This window comes from Ceratotherium simum, chromosome 6 (genome assembly GCF_057802395.1).
Source record: "Ceratotherium simum simum isolate JZ-2026a chromosome 6, ASM5780239v1, whole genome shotgun sequence".
NCBI classification, from domain to species: domain Eukaryota; kingdom Metazoa; phylum Chordata; class Mammalia; order Perissodactyla; family Rhinocerotidae; genus Ceratotherium; species Ceratotherium simum.
Window position 1 is genome coordinate 1,147,799 of NC_141905.1, and position 22,460 is coordinate 1,170,258.

Below are 22,460 nucleotides of genomic sequence, written 5' to 3' on the forward strand. Positions count from 1 at the left end.
ATGCAAATTATCTGTCTTGTATGTGCACATGTACACATACATGTATACACTGCATATGTACACATACATGTATAAATACATATATACATAGGAATGAGCTTGCATATACATATAATCAAGCTTGTTTGAAAACAGGAGTGTTAATTATTTTTTAAATCATTCTTTATTGTACTAATTTTTGGTCTACATGTCCTGTGTTTGTTAGGTATTATAGCTAGTTCAAACTCTGTAATTGTGGATTTGTTAGATTCTACAATAATTCTGAAAATTTGCTTTATATATTACGTTGCTGTTTTGTTAGTACATATATGACTTTTCTATTGTTTTGATTTCTTAATTCCTTCATTATTATATAGTTTCCTTTTTAATCTATATATGTTTTTGCCTTAAATTCTTTTTTGTCTAACATTAATGAACTTACATGCCACTTTATTATATTTTGGTTAGTGTTTGCCAGACATGTCTATATATTTGAATATTTCATACCTTTCTGTGAGGTTCTGTTGTAGATACATTGTGAGCACCATGCGGCTATCTGGCTTTGTTTCCACACTACTGTGATAATCTCCTTTCCCCGCCCCCATGTAAGAATAAATGCTTAACACTTAGGTTTACAGTAACTTTCCCTCTGTGCTTGGTAGATACTAACAAACTGTGTTGTTTCTTCCATTGATGTTAATAAGAAGTCTATCAGCTAATTAAAATTACTTTGTCCTCAATTTGCCTACTTTTCTGGTAGCTGTTTAATATTTGCTTATCTTCTTGGTACTTTATAGTTTTCTGAAAATATAGGTGGATGTGGATTTACTAATTTTTTAAAAACTCTGCTTGGTTTTCAAAGAGTCCTTACAATAAAAAGGCATGATTTCTTTATTCTTGAGAATTTTCAGCAATTATCTCTTTAAATATTACTTTTCCACCTTTTTATCCATTATAGTCTTCTATAATTACTATTAAATGTTTAATGGAGCTTTTCAATCTGTCTTCCATATCTCTTAATGGCACATCTATATTTTACTTCACTGTTTTTCTCTGTGCTGCATTCTGGGCAGCATAGTTTGTATGTTAAAAATAAACCTGCCTAAGTGTGAAGCAAGAAAACCAAAATCAAACTCCATGCTCCACAGAAATAGTTCTATCAGGTTTCTATCATATTTCTCCATTTTCTCCTTCTCCATAAAGTCATTGCTGGCGGAGTAAAATAAAGCAATAATAATAATAATACTTACCATCCTGGCAAACAGGCATAGATGCAAGTTTTGGCTCAATCACATCTGGGTGTGTCTTGAAGTACAAGGCAACGTGCACCTTTAGAGGGACCAGGGGATGGAGAGGCGTCTTTGACTCTTTCAGCATGTGGTGTGTATCTGAAAGCAGCGAGAGGTAGGATTGTAAACCATAGCGGATGCATAGATCTACTCTCAAGAAGCACACAGCGCATCCCAGCTTAAAAAATAAAAAAGAGGTTAATAATCATTGATCTGATGGGTGTTAGGACATATATTTACATGCATTTTCCCATTTAGTCCTCGGAGCCTTCAGAAATGTGGTGTAAAGTTGCTCATTTGATAGGATAACTGATGTTTAATAAGGCTAAAAAATTTTTTTTCACACAAATGAGTAAAATTAATTAGATTTTGAACCCAAAACTTTCTAACTCCTAAATAAGCTAGAAAAATCATTGAAGTTATGTCTGAAACTCTTAACAAAGACTTCCTAAGTATATTAATAATAATAAACTTATTATAATAAAGCTTCATCTGAAAAATAACTATACTCCAATACAAATCAATACATAGCTAGAAGGCCAGGTACGACTAGCCTTGGCCTGCAAGCCTAAGGGGAGCTTTCTAAGCCCTACTTTATTCAGAACAGTGGGCACTGTGGAGCATTCTCTAAGTCCACCTATTACGTGGACAGATATGACGTTGCTGGCTTTAGAACACAGGCCTGCTCAGAGTGCATGCATGCCTGAAAACTGAGAGTGAAGGAGGAAGAGTAAACCTGCTCCCTCCTTTAACGCACAGTAAACATAAATAAGCAAACAAATAAATAATAAACATTTAATTGACTTTAGCCCAGAAAATGTTCAACATGAAACCAATCAAATTAGCTGTTCCTCCAATACAGAGGGGCTATTCATGAGCTTAATCTATGGGCAGATATTCTCCCAGCTGTGAGTTGAAACAAAAGTTGGAAGAGGAGAGGAAAAGATCCCTGTTTCACCAGTGGAATTGAACAGACACTGAGTGTATGTCCACATCTTATCAGGCACTTGCAGCATATTTATGTTTAAAAACCCTCACAAAAATACCTTAAGGTAGATTTTATAGTTATACACGTGATAAGGGTAAAGATTACGAAACTTCAAAATATTAAGAAATTTCCAAAGTTCATAGCCATTAAATCGAAGAGATAGGTTTAGAAACACATTTTATCTGCCTTCAAGGCCAGTACAAGTCCTCCTATACTATTCTTCCTCTTCTTAGGAGGAAGAAGTCTTAAACTGAGTCTGAAGGCAGGAATGGGTTAAAATAGGAGATGGGCTGGTACATTTAGTTCATCACAGGCCTATGTTAACAGCACAAGGAAGGTCAAGGAGTGTAGGTTATTTGAGGAAACTGTCCTGACTGAGGAAGTTAATGACAATGGATTTTGAGGATTAAAAGGACAATTAGGTTGAGAAAAGAGAGAGGCCATTTTGATGCTTTCTTGTTTCTGTGGTACAGAGAAATTGTCTTTGATTTCAGAGAAATACTTTTGAAAATATACTATGTGGAAAAAGCTGTATTGGGACTGAAGGTACAACTGTGAAATAAGTGCATATAATAACCACTCTTCATGGAGATTTTCTTATTGGAAACTTAAACATTGAACAACTAATCATAATGTGATAAGTTATACAGAGAAAAATAGAAGGTGCTGTGAGAATAAATGACAAGGGACGTTAATCCAGTCAGGTGTCAGTAAAAGCTTTCTGGAACAAGTGATGACTGAACTCTCAAATTAAAAAGTAAATTATTAACTAAAAATAAAGTTTGGAGACAGCAGTTGTAGATAAAGGGAGAGTGAATTATTTTAGGAACATATTTTAGGTTTTGAGAAGATGTGGAGTACCCAGCTGGGAGTTTTGACTGTAGATTTTTGTGAATATTCATCTCTAGTTTCTAGTATTGTCTCGTAGCTCTTAAATGCTCACTTGTGGTTGGGGAGAAGGAGGGCTGTGATGCCTCTGGTGTTGCAATATATGTTAACTTGGGAAAGACAATGAAACAAAGGAGTTTAGGGATTTGTAAAGAAATGGCTGACATAATCAACTGAGGGAGCTAATCTGTAGAGGAAAAGAACTGAAGATAACATGGTTATTAGTGAGAATGTAATGGAGTCAATGAGCAGATAATACCAACGAGGTGGAGGAAGGTATGGGGTTGGTGTAATTAAAATGTTATGTAGAAACTCAGAAGGTTGTAGTTAGAGACTGTTGCTTAAATGTAGAATTTTAGAGGTAGGAATGTTTCAGGAGATGCAAATCCGGGGTGTGCATAGAGATTTGGGAGGTAGGACTGGGGTGCTTCAGAAGTTAGGGGAATGAGGAGGTCTGAAGCAAGGACAGGAAGACTGAACAAGGCAGACTGAACATGTTGGCAACTTTCACTGGGTTTTCCAGATGAAGGCTGACCTTTCCCTGCCATAGCAGGACCTGGGGAGAGAGTATAGCAGGGAGCCGGGACACAAAGTTGATATATTGCAGCAAAAAGGGGATTCAAGGATAAAGATCCTGATCACCAATGCCAGTGTGTATAGGGGGGTTTCCCCACACCACCAAGCAATTCGCAGACACCAGCTGGGTGTCCGATAATTTAACTCAATTCTGACACTGTCTACTTGGAGACAGCGTCAGATTCCACAGGTTAAGGGCTCAGTCCTACAAGACTGCCTCCCCCCAACTTCGGACACCAGTTGAAATTCCAAATTGTGACCTGTGCTTCTGACTGACTAGAGTGGAGGTTACAATGACCCCTTCCTTTGGTTCAATTAATTTGCTAGAACTTGGAACTATTTTACTTACTAGATTACCTGTTCATTGTAACAAGATATAACTCAGGAACAGCCAGATAGAAGAGACGATAGGTCAAGGTATGGGGAAAGGGTGCAGAGCTTCCACGCTCTCTCTGAGCACACCACTCTCCTCAAATCTCCACGTGTTCACCAACCCAGAAGCTCTCAGAACCCTGTCTTTTTGTGTTTTTATGGAGGCTTCACTACATAAGCATGAGTGATTAACTCATTGGCCATTGGTGATTGATTCAACCTCCAGCCCCTTTCTCCTTCCTGGAAATCAGGAAATGGGACTGAGATTTCCAATCCTCTATTGATGGTTTATTCCTCTGGTAACCAGTCCCCATTCTTAGATGCTTTCCAAAACTCACCGCATTAACATAAACCAAGTTGTGGTGGAAAGGGGCTTGTTATGAATAACAGGACGTGCATTTCATGTTTATGGCTCTGAAGCAATTTCAGGAACTGAGGCCAAGACCAAACATTGTAACAAAAGAGGCTCCCACTACTCTTATCACTCAGGAAATTCCAAAGGCTTTGGGAGCTGTGAGCCAGGAACCAGGGATAAAGACCAAATAGTAATGAGAAATATATTGTGGTAATGTGAATGACCAAGTACATATTTCTTATAAGTCACAATATCATAAAGGGTAGTGTAGTTTCACAGTATTAACCTCAGAGTAATACAAAGGTACTTTATAAAAGGAAGGTTATTATTTCATTAAACAAATAACTACTAAATCTTATAATATGCCATGTACATCTAGGGAGAAATGATACAATTAATCAAAAATGAATAAAATAATTACATTTTTTTATAGAAACCATGAAGAAAAAAATACAATACTGATTTAATATAACAAATAAAATGGTATGACTTGTTAAGGTGGAGTAGATATAAGAGATAGTATTTTCTAGTGAAAATGTCAGGCAAGAGGACAAGGAAAGGAAAGATAAAATCCCTCTTGTTTTATGGGCATGAAATAATGCACAAGACCCATTTAAGGGGACTGGAGAGAAATTATGCCTTCAGGGGAAACAATGAGGTGATAAAGGAACCAATCAGTGAGTAGGCTGAGAACATTGAGTATTGTGTTAATCATGAAAGAGAAATGCTAGCAGAAGGGTTCAGGAGGGAGTAAATTAGTGGAGGGTTTGGTTGAGTTAGAAAACATAGAAGTTTGCACTGGACATAAATGATGGAACACAAGGATAAAGAAATTATCAGAGTTAGTTGACAATATGGTTTACACTGTATGATCCAAGCTGTGAATTACGTCACTCATCCACACAGCCGAAATTTACATCATTGATTCTTTGCCTCCAAAGACATGAAACTAGTAAATGTTCAACTATCAATTATAATCAAAGAAAGAAATGCCAGCCAGGATAGAAAAGACATGCCTTAGCACCGACACAAAAATGAATTCCAGTTAACAATGTGCTCTTCATGAGATGCTGCCGGTAGGACTAATTATAACATGTTTATGGTGGTAAAGTTGCAGCCTCAACTCAGCTGTGACAATATGGGAAATAGTTACAATAACAGGATCTGACTGACACACGCAGCGCCCTTGTTATCACTGGGGAGCAACGAGATTTCCTGGGACACACCAGCACATCAATAATTCTGATGGATGTGTGGAGGTATTACTAAAAAGACTTCCTGCTACTCTTGGCTAGCCTCGGAATTGTTGCAGGCGTTCTGACTCTAGGAAGAAGAGACCTGAGCGAATTGGCTGCTGACCTTTCTGGCTGTCCTAATCTGTGCAGTACAAACAGAAGCAAGAAAAAAAGAACGTTGATAATTTGATTTATAATGAGAAAATGAAATTGGGTCTAATCATTTTTTAATTATATATATTTAGTATCATTTAAAATTATATTAAAATGAAAGCATACTATTAACCCTAATCTTATGACCAGAAATGACCATCAATATTATTAGGAGAATATTATTTAAGGCCTATCTCTATGCAGATGAATAGATAGAAAGACAAAGATGACTTTGGAAAAGTGTTCTACATTTAGCTTTACTACAATTAAGAGAAGAGAAAACGTTGTTGATGTAAAACTAAAGTGATCACTAAACTTGAGTTAAATCGTTGTCAACTATAAGAAATTTGTTGCTAAATGAAGCTCTAAAGTTAACAAAAGATAATTTTGCAAAACATCATTGTTTTGACCACATAGCTTAATTTAGAGACTATCTTCTTTGAAATATTAAGAAACTATTATTCTTATTCTTCCTTCTACTTACTTTTTCACTATCACTTCAAAGATTTTATTAAATCATTATTCCTTCATTGTCAAGATTTATAACATACACATTCTGTTTTGTGAACATAATTTCTTGATTGTTTAGCCTTAGTTCCATATTAATATAAACTAAATGCTAACCTCCTGTTGATTTATCACAACTTCTTCAATCCTGATTTTCTTGGATTTTCTCATAAAGTACTTTTTACTCCAGGAGCGGTCATATATATATATATATGGGATTATCTCCAAGTTTTTAAATACTTGAGAACACAGGATGATTGCCAGTATGTATGCAAAACACAACATTGCTGGAAATTATCATCTTGGGTCACCCTTCTTTGCTTTCAAATTTTATGGATATTGTACAATTTTACAACTGTCCTCTGGGATTGAATGCTGGTAAAGAACTCTAATGCCAACTTGACTTTTTCTCCTGGTAAATGACTGTTTTTTCCCTCATTATTTGCGTATTACTTTAACACCTACAATTCAATAACTTAACTAGAATATATTTTTCTTGTCCATAATTCTTAATCACATCTTTTTATGTAACAAATAATATAACAAATTCTTGAATTACAGAGTCAACTCTTCCTTTTTTTTGAGAATACTATCTTCTATTATATCTTCCCTTTTATTTTTCTTTTACATTTTATGAGGTTTAAAAAGAACTAGGGTTAGCTATCTTAAAATTGCCCTCCACATCTTTTATATTATCTCTAGCTAATTTGAATTATATTCCTCTGCATTCACTATAAGTCTCTCAAGTCATTTATTATTATTGTTTATTATGTTGTCAATAAGATTCCTTCTAAATTGTCTATATGTTCACTTTGTCCCAGTTAAGTTTGTCTTCATTATATCTTTTAAAGAGTCTTGATTGTCTTTTCACCAGACACCCTTGTGCTTGGGCTGCTGTAGTTCAGTCTTTCCACACCGTTTCTCTTCCAGAACTTAGTGAAGGTTAAGCCACACTGAAGAATTCTCTCTCTACTCTAACTAAAACGACCTCCACCCCAAGTACTCTCAATATAATGCCATTTATTTTTGTAATGCTTCTCAGTACCTTTCAGTTCATGAGCTACCATATTGATTATTCATTTAATTAACATACTTATGACCTTTGTTTCCTCCTCTCTACCCATGCCGCCTTTAATATTTAAGCTTAAATCCCTTAGTAGGGTAACTTGTTTAACCAATGACTGGCATAAAATAGCTGCATAAAAATTTTTGTGGGAGTGCCATCAATAAAATGGCAGAAAAAGAGGGTATAGCATTTGTTTCCACATAGAAACACCGATTTGACATCCACTTGTGGACCAAAATACCTTTGCAAGAGCTTGGGAATCCAGGTAAGACATTATAACACCCAGGTGGAGCACAAAAATAAAAAAAGATGCATTGAAGAGGGTAGGAAAGACAGTTTCACTTTACCCATGTCATCTTGTACCCAAGCCCATGCAGTGCAGCACTGAGATTCCCTCTGTCCAGGAGCCGTCCTATGGGGAAAAGGTTAAAATGAGTGTTTGCTTTCATCATGGACCCCAGTACCATACCCACATCAATGGACTCTAGTTTGCTCCAGTGGTCCTCAGACACAGGCCCATCCTCATGGACCCAGGCTCTGGGGCTACCCTAGTGGACCCCACCATCAGGCTTGCCCCTGCATATACAGGTTCCAGACCTGTCCTAGCAGACCCAAGCTCAAGACCCATCCAGCAGACCCAGCCACTAGGCCTGCCCATGGGTCCCAACAGACGTCCACACAGAATTTCCAGGTGGACTGACTGATGTAACGCTTTCCCCTGCCAAAATCAGTCTGTAAAAACTGGAAGATGTGACCACTTTTTCAAATGTGCATATATCAATGCAATGTTACAAAGATCACAAAGAATTAGGGAAACATGACATCACCAAATGAAAAAAAAAATAAAGCTTTAATAATTGACCCTATAGAAATGAAGACCTATGAACTATCTAAAGAAGAGTTTAAAATAATCATCTTTAAAAAGCTCAGGGAGCTATAAGAGAACATAGATAGATAACTAAACAAAATCAAGAAAATAATACATGCATAAAGCATGAAATTCAACAAAGAGATAGAAACTATAAAAAATAACCAAAAAGTAATTCTGGAACTGAAGAATACAGTGACTGAAGTGAAAAATTCAAAAGAGAGCTTCTACAACAGACTTGACCAAGCAGAAGAAAGAATCAGTGAGCTCAAACATAGGTCATTTGAAATTTCCCAGTCAGAAGAGAAAAAAGAATGAAAAAAGTGTGAAGGAAGTCTATGTGATTTGTGAGACACCATCAAATAAACCAATACACACAATATGGAAGTTCTAGAAGGAGAAGAGAAAGAAAAAGGGGAAGAAAGATTATTTAAAGAAATAATGGCTGAAAAATTCCCAAATTTGGGGAGGGTAATGGACACTCAAATTAATGAAGTTTAAAAGACCACAAATGTATAGAACCTGAAGAGGTCTATACAAAGACATATTATAATCAAATTGTCAAAAGTCAATGACAAAGAGAGGATTTTGAAAGCAGCAAGAAAAAGGTCTCTCATCACGTATAATAGAACCCCCGTAACACTATTACTGTATTTCTAAGCAGAAACGTTGCAGGCCAGGAAAGAGTGGGATGATATATTCAAAGAACTGAAAGAAAACAATAGCCAACTAAGATTAGTATACCTGGTAAAGCTGCCCTTTACAAAAGAAGGAGAGATACAGACTTTCCCAGAAAAACAAAAACTAAGGGAATTCTTCACCACTAAAACTAATTTACAAAAAGTGCTTAAGGCACTTCTTTAAGTTGAAATGTAAGGACACTAAAGAGCAGTACAAAAGCATATGGAAATATAAACCTCACAGGTAAAGGAAAATATATAAACAAATACAAAATAATGTAATACTGTAAAAGTAGTGTGTAAGTCACCTTAAACCCTAGTATAAAAGTCAAAAAGACAAAAGTATTAAAAATATCTATAACCAAAAAAATGGTTAATTCATGCACAATATAAAAAGAAATAAACACTCATATCAATAAAATAAAGTTTAGGGGAGGGGGAATAAAAGAGTAGAATTTTTGTATGTGATTGAAGTTATCATCAGCCCAAAATAGACTGTTATAACATAGAAGTTATATGCAAGCCTCATGGTAATCACAAAGAAAAACATAGAAGATACAAAAAAGATAGAGAAGAGAATCAAAATGTATGCCTACAAAACAATCATCAAATAACAAAAGAAAACAACAAGAGAGAAATGGAGGAAAAAAGAACTACAAAAAAGACAGAAAATAATTTTTTAAATGGCCATAGTAAGTCATTATGTATCAATAATTACTATACATGTAAATGGATTAAACTCTCTAATCAAAACACATAGAATGGTGGAATGGATTAAAAAAATCCAACTATATGCTGTCTATAAGGGACTGATTTTAGATTTAAAAACACAGAGAGGCTGAAGGTGAAAGGATGGTAAAAGGTAATCCACACAAATAGTAACCAAAAAGGAGTGGCTATCCTTATAAATAGTAACCAGGGTGGCTATCCTTACACCAGACAAAATAGACTTTAAGCCAAAAATTGTCACAAGAGACAAAGAAGGTCATTGCATAATGATAAAAGAGTCAATTAAATAAGAAGATATAACAATTTATGCACCCAACATCAGATGACCTAAATATATAAAGAAATCATTGACAGATCTGAAGGCAGAAATAGACAGCAATACAATAATAGTTGGAGACTTCAATACCCCACTTACAATAGTATACAGATAATCCAGACAGGAAATCAATGAGGAAATAATAGCAGACTTGAACTGCAATATAGACCAAATAAACCTAACAGACATATGCAGAACACTCTACCCAACAGCAGCAGAATACACATTGTTCTCAAGCTCACATGAAACATTCTCCAGCACAGATCACATGCTATGTAAAAAAATAAGTCTTAACAAATTTAAGAAGGTTGAAATTATTCCAAGTATCTTTTCTGACCATAGTGGAATGAAACTAGAAACCAACAGCAGAAGGGAAAGAGAAAAATTCACAAATACATGGAAATTAAAAAACACACTCTTGAACAATCATTGAGTCAAAGAACAAATCAGAAGGAAAATTAGAAAATATCTCAAGACAAATGTAAATGAAAGCACAACATACCATAACGTATGGGATGCAGCAAAAGCAGTTCTAAAAGAGAAATTTATAGTAATAAACACCTACATTAAGAAAAAAGGAAGATTTGAAATAAACAAATTAACTGTATGCCTCAAGGAACTAGGAAAAGAAGAACAAACTAAGCCCAAAGTCAGCAGGAGGAAGAAAATAATGAAGACTAGAGCAGATAATAAATGAAATAAAGAATGTAAAACAACAGAAAAAATCAACAAAATTAAGAATTTATTCTTTGACAACATAAGCAAAATTGAAAAACTTATCTAAACTAAGAAAAAGAGAATGAAAATCCAAATAAATAAAATCATATGCAGAAGAGGAGACATTACAACTGATGCCACAGAAATAAAAAAGATCAAAAAGACTATTATGAACAATTATATACCAATATTTTGGAAAATCTAAAAGGAATAGATAAATTCCTAGAAACATATAACCTACCAAGTCTGAATCAAGAAGAAATAGAAAGCCTGAACAGACCAATAGCAGAAAAGGAGATTAAATCAGTAATCAAAAACTTTCCAGCAAAGAAAAGCCCAGGTCCAGGTGGCTTCAAGGTGAATTATACCAAATGTTTCAAGAAGAATTAATAACAGTCCTTCTTAAACTCTTCCAAAAAAATAGAAGAGGAAATACCTCTAAACTCTTTTTATGAAGCCAGCATCAGCCTGATACTGAAGCCACATGAAAACACCACAAGACAATAAAACTACAAACCAATATCCAGGATGAACATGGATGCAAAAATACTAGCGAACTGAATTCAACAGCACATTAAAAAGATCATACACCATTACCTCTCACATCAAGTAAGATTTATCCCTGGGATGCAAGAATGGCTCAATATATGCAAAATAATCAATGTGATACACCACATCAGCAGAATGAAGGATGAAATTTACATCATCATCTCAGCAGATATAGAAGAAGCATCTGACAAAATTTAGCATTCCTTTATGATAAAAACTCTCAACAAATTAGGTATCTAAGGAACTTACCTCTAATATCAGGAACAACACAAGGATACCCATTCTTGCCACTTCTACTCAACATAGTACTGGAAGTCCTAGCCAGAGCAATCAGGCAAGAAAAAGAAATAAAAGTCATTCAAATAGAAAGGAAGAAGTAAAATTATCTCTGTTAGACATGATCTTACATCTAGAAAACCCTAAAGACTTCACCAAAAATAGAAGCAAACAACTATTAGAACTAATAAATGATTTCAGCAAAGTTGCAGGACACAAAATCAATGTGTAAAAATAAGTTGTGTTTCTATGTGTTTTAACGAATTATCTGAAAATAAAACCATCTCAGTTACAATAGCATTAAAAATAATAAACTACTTAAGAATAAACTTAATCAAGGAAGTCAAAAACTTGTACACTAAAAACCATAAAGTACTGATGAAAGAAATAAGAGCAGCCTTTGACCTCTAGTGAATAGATTAAAAAATAATACTTTTGGTGTTGATGAATTACGGACTAAAATTCTTCACAAGTAAAAGGCAACGTAGAATTTGGTAAATATCTCTTGGAATCACATATTATATTCAAAACTTTAATTTTTCATCTAATCTTTACGTTGATCTTATGTGTCAAATATTATTCTAAACCTAATACATAGAGGTTAAAATATTTGTCTAAATTCACAGAATTAATAAGTATCATACCAGTGATTCAAAATAAGATCTATATATGTCCAAAGAACTTAATTTTGGTTCATCACATATGACTGAAACACCAATATTTATAGGTAGGAAGGAGGATAAATGAAATAAAATTTTAGGATGACTTTTCGATTTTATATATTGTCAATTTGTTATATTTGTCCTATAAAGATAATCCTGTTTGGAGCTTCTGTAAAAGTAGTAAAAAAAGTTATATGATATCCTGTCTACTTTTTGAAAGTAAATAATGCAATAAGTAAAGAAAAACAGCAAAAATTAAAAGTTGGTGTTTTAAAAAAGGATTACTTTTAATTATAGTGGGAAAATAAAAAATCATAGTAGAATAACATAAATGCATATGTAGCTAAACAATATTAAAAACACACCAAAAAATATTTTAAGAATAAAAACCTAGAGAGAAATAACATGTTCCTAAGTTCCTGAGTAGGAATAATCAACATTACAAAAATGTTATATCTCCACCAAATTTTATAGTTTTATTACACATCCAACAAAAATATCAAATGACTTGTAAGAACCCATGATTAGTTATAAATTTTGTCTAAATTAATAAAACCTGAAAAAAATCTTTACAGCATTCTCAAAAATAATTGAAAGTGAAAGATGTTTTAAATATAAAACATGACATCAAAGGAGTTAGAAGAGAAATAACTGTGTCTATTTTTTTCCTATTTCTTTTGAAATAGCCTTCCAAGCATAACTCCTAGAGCAAAACATAAAACATAAAAAAGTGCAAAGATATATTTTTACTATAGAAAGATTAAACAATTTTTGTTCCTGAAATAACCATAAGTATAACAACAAATTGGGAAAATATTTGCAAAACACATGAACTGATATATAGGAAAACCTTTATAAATTAATCAGAAAAAATGAAAGCCTCAATAGAGACATTTTATTTTATTTATTTATTTTTTAAGGATATAAACTAATTTTATTTTTTTTATTTTTTTAAATTTTATGTTTATTGCAGTAACATTGGTTTATAACATTGTATAAATTTCAGGTGTACATCATTATACTTCTATTTCTGGATAGATTACATCATGTTCACCACCCAAATACTAATTACAACCCATCACCACACACATGTGCCGAATTATCCCTTTCACCCTCCTCCCTCCCCTTCCTTCCCCTCTGGTAACCACCAATCCAATCTCTGTCTCTATGCATTTTTTTATTGTTGTTATTATCTACTACTTAATGAAGGAAATCATGCGGTATTTGACCTTCTCCCTCTGACTTATTTCACTTTGCATAATACCCTCAATGTCCATCCATGTTGTCACAAATGGCTGGATTTCATCCTTTCCTATGGCTGAGTAGTATTCCATTGTGTATATATACCACAGCTTCTTTATCCATTCATCCCTGGATGGGCACTTAGGTTGCTTCCAAGTCTTGGTTATTGTGAATAACGCTGCAATGAACACAGGGGTGCACGTATCTTTACTCATTGGTGTTTTCAAGTTCTTTGGATAAATACCCAGCAGTGGAATAGCTGGATCATATGGTAGTTCTATCCTTGATTTTTTGAGGAATCTCCATACTATTTTCCATAGTGGCTGCACCAGTTTGCACTCCCACCAGCAGTGTATGAGAGTTTCCTTCTCTCCACATCCTCTCCAACACACTTTGGAGAAATGTCTGTTCAGGTCTTTTGCCCATTTTTTAATTGGGTTGGTAGTTTTTATGTTGTTGAAATGCAAGAGTTCTTTATATATGTTGGAGATTAAGCCCTTATCAGATGTATGGTTTGCAAATATCTTCTCCCAATTGTTAGGTTGTCTTTTCCTTTTGTTTCCTTTGCTGTGCAGAAGCTTTTTAGTTTGATGTAGTCCCATTTGTTTATTTTCTCTATTGCTTCTCTTGCCCGGTCAGACATGGGGCTTGAAAATATGTTGCTAAGACTGATGTCAAAGAGTGTACTGCCTATGTTTTCTTCTAGAAGTTTCATAGGGTCTTACATTCAAGTCTTTAATCCATTTGGAGTTAATTTCTGTGTATGGTGTAAGGTAAGGGTCTACTTTCTTTTTTTTGCATGTGGCTATCCAGTTTTCCCAACACCATTTGTTGAAGAGACTTTCTTTTCTCTATTGTATGTTCTTGGCTCCTTTGTCAAAGATTAGCTGTCCATAGATGTGTGGGTTTATTTCTGGGCTTTCGATTCTATTCCATTGATCTGTGTGTCTCTTTTTGTGCCAGTACCATGCTGTTGTGGTTACTATAGCTTTATAGTATATTTTGAAATCAGGGAGTGTGATACCTCCAGCTTTGTTCTTTTTTCTCAGGATTACTTTACCTATTCGGGGTCTTTTGTTGTTCCATATAAATTTTAGGATTCTTTGTTCTATTTCTGTGAAAAACGTTGTTGGAACTTTGATAGGGATTGCATTGAATCTATAGATGGCTTTAGGAAGTATGGACATCTAGACTATGTTAATTCTTCCAATCCAAGAGCACGGAATATCTTTCCATTTCTTTGTGTCTTCTTCAATTTCTTTCAGCAATGTTTTATAGTTTTCCGTGTACAGCTCTTTCACCTCTTTGGTTAAGTTTATTCCTAGGTATTTTATTCTTTTGGTTGCAATTGTAAATGGGATGGTATTCTTAATTTCTCTTTCTGCTACTTCGTTGTTAGTGTATAGAAATGCAACTGATTTTTGTATGTTGATTTTGTATCCTGCAACTTTACCATATTCGTTTATTACTTCTAAAAGTTTTCTGGTGGATTCTTCAGGGTTTTCTATATATAAAGTCATGTCATCAGCAAATAGTGACAGTTTCACTTCTTCCTTTCCAATTTGGATGCCTTTTATTTCTTTCTCTGGCCTGATTTCTCTGGTTAGGACTTCCAGTACTATGTTAAATAGGAGTGGTAACAGTGGACATCCTTGTCTGGTTCCTGTTCTTAGAGGGATAGCCTTCAGTTTTTCACCATTGAGGATGATATTAGCTGTGGGTTTCTCATATATGGTCTTTATTATGTTGAGGTACTTTCCTTCTATACCCATTTTATTCAGAGTTTTTATCATAAATGGATGCTGGATCTTGTCAAATGCTTTCTCTGCATCTATTGAGATGATCATGTGATTTTTATTCTTCATTTTATTAATGTGGTGTATCACGTTGATTGATTTGCGAATGTTAAACCATCCCTGCATCCCTGGAATAAATCCCACTTGATCATGGTATATAATCTTTTTAACGTTTTGTTGTATGCGATTTGCTAGTATTTTGTTGAGGATTTTTGCATTGATGTTCATCAGTGATATTGGCCTGTAATTTTCTTTTTTTGTGTTCTCCTTGTCTGGTTTTGGTATCAGGGTAATGTCGGCTTCGTAGAATGAGTTAGGGAGCTTCCCCCACTCCTCAAGTTTTTGGAAGAGTTTGAGAAAGATAGGTATTAACTCTTCTTTGAATGTTTGGTAGAATTCAGCAGGGAAGCCGTCTGGTCCTGGACTTTTATTTTTGGGCAGGTTTTTGATTACTGTTTCGATCTCCTTACTGGTGATTGGTCTATTCAAATTCTCTACTTCTTCTTGATCCAGTTTTGGAAGGTTGTATGATTCTAAGAATTTATCCATTTCTTCCAGATTGTTGAATTGGTTGGCATATAGCTTTTCATAGTATTCTCTTATAATCTTTTGTATTTCGGAGGTGTCTGTTGTAATTTCTCCTCTTTCATTTCTGATTTTACTTATTTGTGCCTTCTCCCTTTTTTTCTTGGTGAGTCTAGCTAAAGGTTTGTCAATTTTGTTGACCTTTTCAAAGAACCAGCTCTTGGTTTTATTAATTTTTTTCTATTGTTTTCTTGGTCTCTATTTCATGTATTTCTGCTCTGATTTTCATTATTCCCCTTCTTCTACTGATTTTGGGCTTTGTTTGTTCTTTTTTTTCCAGTTCCTTTAGGTGCATTGTTAGATTGTTTATTTGAGATTTTTCTTGTTTGTTGAGATAGGCCTGTATTGCTATAAACTTCCCTCTTAGAACCGCTTTTGCTGTATCCCATAAATTCTGGCATGTCGTATTTTCATTTTCATTTGTCTCCAGGTATTTTTTGATTTCTTCTTTGATTTCTTCGTTGACCCAGTAGTTGTTCAGTAGCATTTTGTTTAATCTCCACGTATTTGTTGCTTTTCTGATTTTCTTCCTATAGTTGATTTCTAGTTTCATACTGTTGTGGTCAGAAAAGATGCTTGGTATTATTTCAATCTTCTTAAATTTATGGAGACTTCTTTTTGGCCTAATATATGAGTAATCCTGGAGAATGTTCCATGTGCATTTGAAAAGAACCTGTATTCTTTGGTTTTTGGATGGAATGCTCTGTATGTATCTACTAGGTCCATCTGTTTTAGTGTATCATTTAAGGCCAATGTTTCCTTATTGATCTTCTGTTTAGATGATCTATCCGTTGGTGCAGGTGGAGTGTTAAAGTCCCCTACTATTATTGTGTTACTGTCTATTTCTGTTTTTACGTCTGTTAATAATTGCTTTATATATTTAGGTGCCCCTACATTGGGTGCGTAGATATTTACAAGTGTTATATCCTCTTGTTAGATTTTTCCCTTGATCATTATGTAATGCCCTTCTTTGTCTCTTTTTACAGCTTTTGTTTTAAAGTCTATTTTCTCTGATATGAGTACTGCTACCCCAGCTTTCTTTTCATTGCCATTTGCGTGGAGTATCTTTTTCCATCCCTTCACTTTCAGTTTGTGAGTGTCTTTAGGTCTGAAGTGTGTCTCTTGTATGCAGCATATATATGGGTCTTGTCTTTTTATCCAATCCCCACCTTGTGCCTTTTACTTGGAGCGTTTAGTCCACTGATGTTTAAAGTAGCTATTGACAAGTATGTACTTACTGCCGTTTTTTAACTTTTTTCCCTCAGTGTTTTAGTAGTCCTTCTCTGTTTCTTTCTTATTCTATACAGAATTGATGGTCTCTTTAGTTTGACCTCTGTCTGAAAGCTCTACTCTTTAACTCCCCTCCTCCCTCCTTTTATGTTTTTGATATCATATCTAACCTCTTTTTTGTGCATTTGTATCCATTTCCCTCTTATCATGGAAATAGATAATTTTTCCTATTTGTGGTCTTCTTTTTTCCCCTTAAATCAGTTCCTTTAACATTTCTTGTAACACTGGATTCTTGGTGACAAACTCCTTTAATTTTTGCTTTCTGGGAAATTTTTGATCTCTCCTTCCATTTTGAATGATAACCTTGCTGGGTAGAGTATTCTTGGCTGTAAGTTTTTTCCTTTTAGCACTTTATACATATCATGGCATTCTCTTCTAGCCTGTAAGGTTTCTACTGAGAAGTCAGCTGATAGCCTTATGGGGTTTCCTTTGTATGTAACTTAACTTTCTCTTGCAGCTTTTAGGATTCTCTCTGTATCTTTAATTCTGGACATTTTGATTATGATGTGTCTTGGTGTGAGCCTCTTTGGGTTTATGTTGTTTGGGGCTCTCTGTGCTTCCTGTACCTGGATGTCTGTTTCCTTCCTTAGGTTAGGGAAGTTTTCATCTATTATTTCTTCAAATAGATTCTCTGCCCCTTTGTCTCTCTCTTCTCCTTCTGGGACACCTATAACATGGATGTTAGTGCGCTTGATGTTGTCCCAGAGGTCCCTTAGACTGTCCTCACTCTTTTTAATTCTTTTCTCTTTTACCTGTTCAGCTTGGGTAATTTCTTCTAGTCTTTCATCCAGCTCACAGATCCGTTCTTCTGTATCCTCTACTCTGCTTTTGAGTCCCTCTAGTGAATTTTTCATTTCCAGTATTGTATTCTTCATTTCTGATTGGTTCTTTTTTATATCTTCCATTTCTTTGTCGACATTCTCACTGAGTTCATCTATTCTTCTCCCCAGATCAGTGAGCATCCTTAACACTCTTTGTTTGAACACTCTGTCGGGTAGGTTGCTCATTTCTGTTTCACTTAGTTCCTTTGCTGGGGTTTTGTCCTGTTCCCTTACTTGGAATGTATTCTTTTGCCTCCTCATTTTGCCTCTTTCCCTGTGCTTGTGTCTGTGTATTAAGTAGGTCAGCTACGTCTCCTGCCCTTGGATAGGTGACCTTATGTAAGTGATGGCTTACGAGGCCTGCCGTGTGCTTCCCTCAGTTCTCAATGTTCCAGGGGTTACCCCTATGTGGGCTACGTGTGTCCTTCTGTTGAGGTGTGTTTGGTCTCCCTGTAGGTGCCCAGGGAGGCTGAGCTATGCTCCTGGCAGCTGTTGTAATGCTCAGCTGCTTGTAGTTGTTGTGGGCCCTTCAGTCTCTTTATCGGGTGTGGGGTGCCCCAGCACAGTTGGCTGCAAGTTCTAATACCACATTTGTGTTGCAGTATTTCTTTTAAGTGAGTCGGCCCCCAGCGTGGCGGGTTGTTAGGCTCAGGAGCTTACAATTGCTATAAGCCTCCAGCCTTTAGGTCTCTTGTCATCTCTCTGAGGATTGCAGCTGGGTGGGGCTGGCCTCAGGCATGGGAGCACCCCATTGTTTCAGGCTTTGGAAGGTGGGGCAAACCCCCTATGTGGGTCTTTGAGAAGCACAAGTCTTCTGCAGCTGACAAGCCCTGCTGCCCACAGGTCCACACACACAGTCAACACAGTCCTGCCCCGCGTGCACGCCCCAACTTCCGAAGTGGACCCAGTCTCTCCACAGTGGGAGCCCCACACAGTCCACCACCGCCCCACACTCTCCACCCGCTCTTTATGCACACCCTGCCCCACTGAAGTCGGCTCAGTTGCCAGGCTGCAGAGAATCCAGTCACCAATCTATGTAGGCCCACAAGTTGCCTGAGGGCTTGTTGTTGGGTGGGGCCAGTCTCTAGGGTGGGCTGCCCGCCCTGGCTGAGCTGGATTAAATCGGTGCTCTAGCGGGTGGGGCAGGCCCCAGGGAGAACTCCAATGGCGTCTGTGTCAGCACACCCACACCAGGCCACAACAATGGCCACCGCCAATGTCCCAGTCCCTGGAGAGCTCTCACCTCTCACCGAGATGCACTCAGGGCCTTTCAGGTGAGTCTCTTTTCCCCAAAGCACTGTGCACCTTTCTTTCTGGTGATTTTAGGATGCTGTCTGAAACGGGTGAGCTTGCGCGTGGGCCCTTTAAGAGCCGGTTTTAGTTTCTTTGTGAACCGGGTTTTCTGGGGGTGCTCCCCAATGCTTTAGTAGCAGGCAAAGTCAGATCTTATGCCACTTGTCTCGATTTTGCTGGGTCCACAAAATGCCCACAGCGGCGGTGCTCCCCAGCTCGGGCCCTGCTCCTCCAGGGAGGCTGCATACCTGTGGGCTGCTCCGGGGCGGCTGTGGGGCGCTGCGGCTTGTGAAAGTGGTGTTTTTCCTCTCCAGAGGGGAGTCTCTGCCTCTTCCACCTCAGTTAATATTGTCCGTTGTGGCAGGAGTTCTTCTTATCCAGTTTTCAGTTGTGTCTCAGGGGTAATTTTTCCACGAGTAGTTGTGAATTAGCTGTGTCTGTGGGAGGAGGTGAGTTCAGAGTCTGCCTACGCCGCCATCTTGACTTCGTCTCCTGAGACATTTTAAAGAAAGGATATTTAGACAGATTTTATAAAAAGAAATCTAAAAAAAAGCCAATTAACATAAAATTTTTTAAATTTTAATACTAATTGAAGAGATGAGAATTAAAATGTTTTCCCTACCAGATTAGTAAATAAATATCCAGTGATTGTTTAGATGCAAATCAACTAACAGAAATATATGCTGCCAGTTGGAATGCAAATTAGGACACTTTTATTCTTTAAAGCAGTTAGGCATTACGTCTCAAAAATTTATTATGAAAAAATGGTATTGCACTTTTACTTATGCTAGGAGTTTTTCCAACCAATAATTAGACAAGTGCCCAAAGACAGTATGAGGGGTGTGTGTGTGTGTGTGTGTGTGTGTGAATCATGGCCACTGCAATGGTTTTCTAATACTGAAATATTTTAAACAAACTAAAGTATAAACCTTGGGGGCTTATTTCATTTATAATATATTCTGTTAATGTAATGTTATGTAGCACTTCAAAATATTGTTTAATATATTGATTTAGAAATATATTAAGGTACCCATGTTATGATGTTATTTTTAAAGCATGTGACAAAACTCCTACATTCTTAATATTTCTGTCTGAATTGCTGTTAACCTTTTGCTTATATCTGATTTTAAATTTGTCTAGAAAGAATATTTCCTTTGCAATAAAAAAGGAAAACATTCATACATATTTTAATTTTTTCCTGAGCTTAAATCTCAGGCCTTCAAATTGTTCTTGTGATATATCTTGCATTGGGTTAATCTTTGCCTCTCACAACATGCTCTTACTTATGTGCTTATTTCTACCTTTTTAAGATATTTATTTCCATATCTGTTATTAGGATAAATGACTCACTTTACGTGTCTTCTCATCATTTGTTAAAATGTAAATTACAAAAAATTATAATAATAATTGTCACAATGTAACTCATATTCATAAATATATTTATATCATATGATAAACTTTTGATTATTTTATTTCCTTTTATAGGTTATATTTTTCAAAATATTTATTGGGGGGTTTGCACTTAGCAAAATGCATTTTTACTACAAGATTCAGCTTGAAGGATGCAGATAAAATTAGTTTAAAGCATTTTTCAGTGCTTTTCCTTAAGCAGCTGTTTTCTGTATTCTTCAGTCTCCATTAATAACTCTCTCTGTTTCATCAGATGCAAAGCATTTTCCTTTTGTGGCTTAAAAACATTTTCGAATACACACTAACATTATGCCACAAAAGCATTTTATAATGAATAGCCCATGTTTTACAAGGTTTAGCATTTTCTTCTGTTGTGTATTTACAATGGCCACAGTAATTTATAAAGATTCCTCAAAGACATCTGTGAAAAACTGCTTTGTTAATGTACATCCACATTGCAGGCAATTTTCCCTCTATCACGTCAGCATTGTTGGAAATGTGGTAGAGGTTGGCGAGCAGGTCATCGCTCATTCAGTTGAACTGTGGAGAGGAGACAGTAGCAGCACTGTGAGGTCCATAATATAAGAGAGGCTGCAGTTGGCCACAATATAAAGTTAGCTTCCGGTATTTTTTAAAAAGTTAAAAAAACACTACCAAACAGTTTTGCAGAGTGGCTTTGACAGCCTTTTCCATTCCCACCAGCTATCAGTGTTCAGTTTCTTTGCATCCTCTCCAACATTTTGGTGTTTTCAATATTTTTAATTATCGACATTCTGATGGGTTACAGTTTGGCAGTTTCTTATAAAACTAAACATGTGATCACCATATACACAGCAATTGTACATTTATCCCAGAGAAATGAAAATGTATGTTCACATAAAAACCGGTACACAAATGTTCACAGCAGCTTTATTTGTAAGAGCCAAAAACCGGAAACAACCCAGATGCCCTTCAGCAGGTAAATGTGGAGACAAATCATGGTATGTCCAATGCATGGAACGCTACTCAGCAACAAAAAAGAATGAACTCTTGATACACACAGCCACTTAGATGAATCTCAAAGGAAAGAGGCTGAATGAAAAAAGCCATTCCCAAAAGTTTGCATACTGTATTATTCCATTTATATAACATTCTTGAAATGATAAAAATAGAGAACAGATTAGCAGTTGCCAGTGTTTAAGGAAGGAGTGGGCACAGAAGAGAAGTAATTGTGGTTACAAAAGTAGGGCAAGATGAAGAGTCCTGGTGGTGATGTAAATATTCTATATTGCAGTTGTGGTTTGGGATACATAAACCTACACATGTGATAAATTTCATGGAATTAAGTAAACTTAATGAGTAAACCTGGGAAAACCTGAACAAGATCAGCGGACTGCGTCAATGACAGTATCCTGGTTGTAATATGGTACCATAGTTTGGCAAGATATCATCATTAGAGGAAGGTGGATACAGTGTACCTAAGATCTCTGTATTATGTCTTACAACTGCAGGCGAATCTACAATAATCTAAAAATAGAAAGTTTAATTTAAAAAAAGTTTAAAAGAGAGTACCACTTAATCATACTCAAGTAGCTTATAAGGAGGTAGCGTGTCAATTGTCACATGTCCAGTACGTGATGGGCCCTATGTCTTCCAGGGCTCGCTCACGACTCTGTATATCATCTTGACTAGAATGAGAAGTTGTAAATTCTCAGTGAAGTTGAAAACACACAATGACCCAGGAACTCTGTTCAGCTTCCCACTTTCCTTACTTAGCTAGATTTGTGTTTGCTACTCAGTTTTATATTAATTACTTTATCAAACAGGATCCAATTAGGG